At 33.7% G+C, this 9,426-nt stretch overlaps 1 non-coding gene across 1 annotated transcript; it reads left to right on the forward strand.

The window, feature by feature from the left end:
• The first annotated feature begins 6,820 nt into the window (after positions 1–6,820).
• On the forward strand, positions 6,821–7,248 carry LOC126033385 (small Cajal body-specific RNA 2). Its single transcript, XR_007504446.1, has one exon. It is a non-coding gene; the product is annotated as a small Cajal body-specific RNA 2 (non-coding RNA).
• The last annotated feature ends 2,178 nt before the right edge of the window (positions 7,249–9,426 follow it).

Genomic DNA, 9,426 nt, shown 5'->3' on the forward strand with positions numbered 1-9,426 from the left:
TTAAGTTGTGTAGAGGGAATTCTTAAAAACAATCAGTTTTCAAGTGTAAAAAACAAGTGATATTGTAATATGCACTGTATGGGGAGATGATGACATGAAGATATTACATCTATTATAGACTAAATTTAACAATCCTTGGTATGGCAAACATATACACTCATATATCAACAGAATCTAAATATCAATCCATGGGTTACCACTGAAAAGCTGACCCAGGTGAAATGGGACCTCAAAAAAGTAAAAAAGAAAAAATAATAAATTTTAAAAACTTGGGAGAGAGTGAGAAGGGAAAAGAAATTAAAGCCAGCAAAAGTTGTCCATATTCTGGACCAATCCTGGTTGGTGAGGGTAAGCTTTGCTTTACTGGGGAAGGGCTTCCTGGATCAAATTGTCTATAGAGCATTCTAGAAATCTACGTGGTATGGTATTGAGCACTGTAAAGAGAATATATATACCATGGAGTGCTGCGGACTGTTTTATCCTGATAAGATAAAAAGTCCCTAAGCATAACCTTAGTGAGTTCATTTTCCCACTGAGAGTCAAGCGGGAGCACGAAGAGGCGAATATGGAATAATGAATTATGAAATATGAAATAAATGAGACCACACAGAATGCATGGGGACTTGTGTCTAGAAAGATGAAGACAAATTTATTTTTTGAGCTGGGTGACTTTTAAGGGTTGAGCTTTGGAATGCAGGGTGTAATTTTGGAGATCAAAGAAGGTAGGAGATGGTCAGGGAAACAGAATGAAAGACCATGGCTAAAATTTGCATATTAAAGAACCGATACTGAAGGTGAAAGGCTGTTTTGTTGTGAGTTAGCTTTGTTTTGGGTAAGCAGGAGAAACCAGGTAATTTTCAGGGAAGTGGGAAGAGAAAGAAATGTTTTAGAGTTTTTGGGGAAAACTGAAAATTGCTTTACTATGAGCTAAGTTTTGGAAAAAACATGATCTTGGCGCCAAGGTATCAGAGAATCACAGAGAGCTGGTCAGTGGGAGACTTTTGGCAGGATTTGTACTGTGCTTCTTTGTTAGAAAGAATTACTAAGGCCTGATTTCTAATAATGGTCAAAAATAAAGAGAGAGATAGTTACAGCCACTTTAGAATTATGGCCAAACACTCCACGCAAAGGGTCAACTGATGTTGACTGCTCTAAGCGGGTCTTTTTGGCAAATAATTCTTTTTCAGGAGTGCAACACTTTTGATGTGTGCCCTTCCTGAGTGGGGTGTAACAATGGAGTATTATACAGCGGGCATTGGGCATCCCATTTTTTTCCAAGAAGCAATCTAAAATTATGAGTGTTATGGTATCATGATAAATTAACTACAGTAGTAGAATTAGGAAATGAGTTCTGATGAGGAAGGACTTCAATTGAAAGAAGATTTGGTGCTGGCACTGAAGATCAGGGACCTGCTGTGAAAGGAGAGACTGGCTAGTGGTCCCTTTTCATGCCTCCACCTGGGACTCACCATTCTGCTAATCTGGCTGAAGTGGGAGGCTGCCTACGGTCCTGTTGGAGGGCATAGTTCTGAGGGTCTGTCACTTAGCTCCCCCCATGGAGACTTCCCCATCCTCAATTGAGAGACTTATTTGGTGCTGGCGCTAGCTAGTGGTCCCTTCCCCCACCCCAGACTTACCATTCTGCCTAAACTGGCTGAAGTGGAAAGCTGTCTATGGTCCTGTTGGAGGGCTTGGTTCTGGGAGTCTGTCGCCTAGCTTCCCCATAGAGGCTTCCCAATCCTCAGTTGAAAGAAGATTCGGGACTGGCCAATATCCCCATTCTTACAAGTTAGGGTCTGAACCCTTATTGAGTAGAAAATACCTGAGCACAAATGTCACCATTGCAAGACAAAGAGGGAATTAAGTTGGCTGAAGAAATTCTTTCTTCACTTGTCAAATAAACCCAACTCTCTTCACTCCACTTCTTTTTTGTTTATTTATTAATTTATTGATCTATCTGTTTTATTTGTGGGCACACTGGCTTTGCACTCAGAAATTACTCCTCACAGGCTTGAGAGACATTATGGGATGCAGGAGATGATTGAACCCCGTTCAGACTCGTCAGGTCCAACACCCTTCCCTCCACCACTGTTTTTTAAAATAATTGACTATTTAGTATTGCTAACATCTAAGGTGAGACTGAAGGGTGTTACCAAGATCATATTAAATCCAAAAGCTGACTATAAGGCACCATCAAAAAGTTAAAGTAACCAAATTGACACCATGACCCCTTTATGTTACATGAGTTTTAGAAGTTCCTGAACATACTTTCTCAAATGTCACCCATATTGGTGGACACTGAGACAACAAAAATTGTAAGGAGTCAGCAACCGTTAACTCTGATATTTAGCACATGTGTCATTAGTGGCACAGATGATACAATAATTTATGATTATAAAATTCCTAGAAGCATTGTAGCTGTTGAAAATAACAACTGGGCACATATACCCATGAGGCATCCAGGTCCATTATATCTCATTATCATAGATAATGACTTACTTTTTTTTTTTTTTTTTGGTTTTTGGGCCACACCCGGCGGTGCTCAGGGGTTACTCCTGGCTGTCTGCTCAGAAATAGCTCCTGGCAGGCACGGGGGAACCATATGGGACACCAGGATTTGAACCAACCACCTTTGGTCCTGGATCGGCTGCTTGCAAGGCAAACGCCGCTGTGCTATCTCTCCGGGCTCTAATGACTTACTCTTACTTGGGCAACACACTCAGTATATAGCATAATGAAGAGACAAGAAAATTTAGTTGTAAGAAATAATGGAGACAAAACCTGAAGAATATCATTAAATAAACAAGATATATCTAAACTCCCAAGAAGGATTTCAAAGCTATGATCATGTCACTATTCAAAGAATAGAAGAAATAAGTATGAACAGTGAAAATATTAAAATTTTCTAAACAAATGAATGAACTAAAAATGATTAAAGCCACATTTATGAAGGAAAAAAATTTAAAGGACAATAAGGATATTGAGCAGCAGTCTAAAATGTGAAATTCCAATAAGTGACCTCAAAGGACAAATACAGAATGTCAGTTCTAAAAAAGAAGAAATCAAAAAAATAAATAAGAAAAGTTAATAAATGATAAAAGTCTCATGAAATTACAAAATTTATACCAATGGAATTCCAGAAAGATAGTAATGACACAGTAAAACTCATTATGAAAGAAATTTATTTTTCTATATGGGCAAATAAGTTTTTTTTTCTACAATTAGAAAATTTTGCATTGAAAACACAAGGAAAATATGTTATTAGGTGGTTGAATACAATACATTTTTGCATAGTAGAGTACCACCTTTAAAACACTAGCAAATATAATAATATTTTAGCATATTATCAAGATATCAAGCATATTAATACTGTCTTCAAAGTTTTAAATTTATACATAAAGATCCTAAATATTCCCACAGTACAATACTGAATGTACTATTTCCAGTATTTGAAAATCAAATTATTTAGAAAAGTGATACTATTTCCATGATATCTATCTAGTAAATGAGTAAAAATAAATGAGGGCTATTTAAAATGGTCACGCGTTAAACTATTTTAAGTTTTTGATCATAATCTTCAGATACTAATACAAGATATTAAAGGCAAAATCTTTCTTAAACATTTGTTAGAATGGGTAGTTTTATAAGAAAACTTAGTATTCAAATCCATTATAATTATAAAATGAGTCTGAATGCATGAAGCCAAAACAAAACAAAACACAAATTAGTAACACACACACATTTTTTTTGTTATAAAGCTCAATTACTTCTGTTTTTATGTTGGATCTTAATGAAATCTATGTTTACTTCAATGCAGGAATGAAACAGAGACATTGAAGTGTAACTTATCACAATTAACTGTGGAAAAGCCAGAAATACTTTTAGAATACTTTAAATTTATGTTACCGTGGATTAATCACCAGGGAAAAGTCAGAATACATTTAAGATTGTTTTTAGTGTTTTTTCAGAAAAGTAATTTTCCTATTGTTTTTTTTTTTTTTTTTTTTTTTTTTTTTGGTTTTTGGGTCACACCCTGTGACGCTCAGGGGTTACTCCTGGCTATGCGCTCAGAAGTTGCTCCTGGCTTCTTGGGGGACCATATGGGACGCCGGGGGATCGAACCGCGGTCCGTCCTAGGCTAGCGCAGGCAAGGCAGGCACCTTACCTCCAGCGCCACCGCCCGGCCCCCAATTTTCCTATTGTTATATATTCTCTTATACGATCTTTTTTTCTCATATAACAAATATTTAGTTAAGTAGATATGTAATTAAAAACTTATGTCAAAAACCAATTATTTTAAGGTATTAGTTAATTATATATAATAATTAGTATCATAGCATATACCATTGGTAGACTATAAACTTTTAAAACATATGGTATCCTAATGTTCATTAAAATATAATGTTAAATATTGTTATATTAAAATAATTGAAACCCTTGGTAATCAGCATAATGATAATGTCAGAATATAAGTCACTATTTAATACAAACCCTGTACGTGCTTGAATTATCATTTATAATTCTGGATATATACCAAAGAATTTGTTAACATTTTCTCATTATATGAAAAAATTTGATTCTTTTTTTTTTTTTTTGGGGGGGGGGCCACACCCGGTAATGCTCAGGGGCTACTCCTGGCTATGTGCTCAGAAGTTGCTCCTGGCTTGGGGGACCATATGGGACACCGGGGGATCGAACCGCGGTCCGTCCAAGGCTAGCGCAGGCAAGGCAGGCACCTTACCGTTAGCGCCACCGCCCGGCCCCAAAATTTGATTCTTAATAAGATAATAATCCAGTGAATTTGAAACAGAATTTTTCATCTTAAATATTTTTTCATTTAAAAATGTTCAATATTTTCTGAAGTCCATGGATATTGTAGAACACATTACAATGTATTTGTAAAATAAATAATTCACTATTGACCCTATAGGAAGGAGAAAGAAAGGGAAGTCAAGAAACCAAGCAGGCAAATAAGTGGCAAAGAGGATAATAACAGGATCAGGAAGGAAAGGCCTTAGGAACATCAGTGGCATTGGTGGAAATTGATACAGGTGGTGGAAATAGTACTGGAACACTGTATGCCGAAATCTCAGCTCTGAGTATCTTGATAAATCATAGTTCTTAAAAAAAGTAATAAATTAAAAAAAAAAATGGGGCCAGAGTGAGAGCACAGCAGTAAGGTGCTTGCCTTGCATACAGCTGACCTGGGACCTAACTGGGTTTGATATCCAGCATCATATATCATTACCCAAACCTGCCAGAAGTAATTTCTGAGTGCAGGGCCTGGTGTGATACCTTAGCACAGACAAGTGTGGCCCCAAAACAAAGAAACAAACAAAAACCAAAACAAAAAAATAACATCAAAATATGCTGTAAGGAATTCTAAAAAATCCTTAGAAATTAACCTTAATCCTAAATTGTATGTTGAAAATTAGGCCTTATTATGTAACTCTAGGTAAATAAAACATTTCCAAAAATATATAAATATATTCTATTCATTTAGTAGAGTTGTTATTTTACCATATAAATTTTGCTTAATTTAATAAAATACAGAATCACAAATATTTATATTGAATTAAAAATACAGAAATAAAATGTAAAATGAATTATATTAACAATCTTAAGAAAATACATAAAAAGTTATTTACAAAATATGGAATTCAAAATTAAGCATTTTGTGAAAATATCCTGGACCTTTGTGATATAATTTATAATAGTAGTATCTTAAAACCAGTCTAAAAGATTAACTCTGAAAAGCTGTTAAAATCATTGTTTCCATAGCGATACACTTTAACACTATTATAGAAAAAAGATGAGAGATGATAGATGTTTATGAGAGGCTATAGAATTTTCTTCATAGAACATTGTATTTCATGTTTAATACCATATACATGGAATTATTAATTGAATTTAATTAATTTTGCCCAGAAATTCACTTAAAACAGACACAATTTATAAATATAAGTATTCAGGATTGATTCATCATATATAGTATCTACTCTTTTTATAGCACTATCACCAGAGACAACAAAAGAAGAGAAGATTCGCATAAGATTATATATTTATATTCAAATTATTTTAATCGTGCTTAATTACAAAAATGCTAAATTATTATAGTATATTAACATGTTGATTTTGGTGAGTACCACCAGTGGTTCACATTTGAATGTGATTTAATTAAATAAATTTCAGTGCCATTTCCAATGTGTTAAAGTCAGAATTCAATAGTTTTTGAAGTATTTTAATACAAGAGTATGACCTTAAATGATGAGTAACATTTGGACAACTGGAGAAAAATCTATTTCACAAGACAATTCATGATTCAAGTGTAGCAAGATTTTGCTATGTGGATTTTTAAATTAAAATTTTAAATATAACTTTATGTTGTTTTCTTGTTTATTTTTAAGTACAGAGGCTAGTTCAAATAATAAAGTGTAAATTTTCCCTTATGAGATAATTAAAAAATGTGAATGAGGGGTTACAATTATTATTGAAAAATATAGGTCTTCAATGTTTTCCGTTTAACATGACACAATTTAGCCATTCATTATTTTAACTATTTATTTGAGCACAATGTTTACAAACATGTTCATAGTTAGGTTTGAATCATAAAATTGGTGATAGAAAAGGTATACATTATAGAACTTCAATTTTTAAATCTAAAATTGACATCTTAAAATTTTGTGATTTTCCACATAGTTGAGTAAGGTTCTGTATGATTTCTTGAGCCTGCTATAAGTCACTCCTAAGCTCAGAGCCAGTAGTAAGCTCTGAGCACCACTTGGTGTGTCCCCAAACAAAATGCAACAAACAAAAATAAAATAAAATAAAATAGGGCTTTTATTATTTAGTTGTTATATTACTTAATAGTGACATATATGATACATATGCTACATATATACATATATATTCATTTGTAAACCAATGTAATCTCATGGGCAACATAGATGTGAGTATGAGTGAATGAGTGTGCGAGGCGAGTGTGCACCCACTCCAGCGCCCCTCCTCCCCCTATACCTTGATCTTATTACCCGAGATGAAAAAAAACCTCCCTGCTGCGAAGCTCCCCTGCTTGGGCCCTGTGCAGTGAGGCCTTCCTAGAGGCAGTGGCATCATCACCCGAGGCTCTAGTTCAGTCCTGGCTCAGAGTCAGTTCCGAGGGGTCCGGTGCTCAGATGTGATGAATTGATCAGATAGACGATGTTTGTCCCCTGGGTCGTTGATTTATCAAAGGCAATTCTGATCTAAAAAAAATAAAATAAGAAAAAAAATTTTTGCATTTTAGTATTTTACCTGTGACTAATTTATAAATCTAGATTTTTTTCAAATATTTATTAATTTTCTAGATATTGTATTATTAATCATTTCTATTTAAACAAAGTCATCAAGTCAATAGGGCTTTTATTATTTCATTGTTATATTACTTAATAGAGATAAACAACATGATACATGCTATATATGAATGTATACATATATACACATATATTCATTTGTAAACCCATGGGCAGCATATATAAACATTTAAGAATAAAATATCTTAGAGAAAAATAAAATATATGCCAAACTGCATATTATGAAATGAAATATCTGAGAATGCAATATTATCAAATGATGTTATCTAAGATTAACAGAAAACAAAGATTATACATGTAGTAGTTACATATAATATGTGTCCTATAATCATAAATAAAGCATCTATACAAAGAACGTAAGAAATCAGTGAACAATGAGACTTCAGATAACCCAAATAAGTACAGCTGATAATATGGGGAGAAATTAGTGAAGAAATATCAACTAATATTTTTATACTCAAGATTTGAAATAACCCAAAAAGAAAAAACAATAAAGGAAACATAATCATATTATAATAAATTGCTTAAGACAAGGAATAAAAGGACATTTTTAAAACATTCAGAGAAGAAAGACATGTTATATATAGAGAAACAAATATAACAATGACAGATTTCAGTAACCAGGCAAGTGAGAAGACAGCAGAGGAAATTCTATAATGTATAAAATAAGAAAAAATGTCATCTGAAAATAGAATGCTTAGAAAAAAACTTTAAAGTTTTTTAGTATATGAATTACTTAATTCATTAGGGAAAATCTCAGATAATTAATAAATAATGTCATTCTTGTACAAGTGAAAAATACCATATAGATATATTTCACCACATAAACCCAAAGAGCATAATAAACAACAATCTCCATATAGCTGAGTAATATGATTTACTCTCTTTTAAATAACATTTTGAATATATAATTTAAATATTATTTTATTTTAAATATAATTTTAATGAAGTTTTTTAACTTCACACAAAATTTGTAGAAGGTATAAAATGTTAGCACAATCCCCTCTTTTAATAATGGATAATATACTCGGTTATTAACAGTAATTGTTAAAATGGTACATAACTCAAACAGTATTGAGTTTGGATTTGCATATAATTTACTTTTGGTAAATTTTTAATTTTAATAATAAAAATAGTTATAGATAAGCAGAAAAAATTCTAAGAAGTTATGAAATTCTCCATTTCCTAAAATAAAGAAATACTTGAAGTTAAATATAACCATATTCTTCTAAAATAAATTTTATTAATATATACTCAAATGAAAAGGCAGATGTTCACAGTTTGTATTACAAAAGAAAAAGTCAACTATAAAAAATGTGTAAAGAAATACCATTGTAGGGGCTGGAGCCAAGGCACAAGTGGTAGGGCATCTACCTTGCATGCACAAACCTAGGAATGACCCTGGTTCCATCCCACCCCCTACCATGTACCATATAACTCCCCAAGACAGGGGCGTTTTCTGAGTGCATAGCCAAGAGTAACTTGGCATGGCCCAAAAAACAAACAAACAAAAAAAGAAATACCATTGCATGCCTTAAAATTTTCAGGCTAAAATGTATATTAATTGTTTTATATTGATTTTGACATTTGTTTATGTATACATTGAATAGTCTCTCTTCTCTAGGTGAAAATGCATTCCTGTCCCATGAGTGTAGTGAGATTTAGAGATTACTTTCTGTCTATGAAAAAGAATAAAAAAGTTTATATGAAGAACTCTGACAGATTTTGTCCGGTCCGAGGATTCCAAATTCTGCTCCGTCGCGGAGAAATGAAGGGAGATCAACTCAAGCAAACGCTCAGGTGGATTCTTTTATTCTGGTACCAGGGTCTACAGCTTCCTCCCACAGAGCAAAGCCAGAAAGACCGCGTGCTACGGCTGGTTCTCCCTTATATAAGATGGGAAATGGGAGGGGAAGGAAGTAGAATGATGCACTTCCTTGAGGGCTGGGCTTCCACCATGATAACACAGATCATTGGGTGAGGTAGGGGTAGAGGCGGGACTTCCGCCACAATAACGCAGACCATTGGTGAGGTAGGGCTTCCGGCACGATAGCGCGGATCATTGGGTGAGGTA

Source organism: Suncus etruscus, chromosome 1 (genome assembly GCF_024139225.1).
Source record: "Suncus etruscus isolate mSunEtr1 chromosome 1, mSunEtr1.pri.cur, whole genome shotgun sequence".
NCBI lineage: Eukaryota > Metazoa > Chordata > Mammalia > Eulipotyphla > Soricidae > Suncus > Suncus etruscus.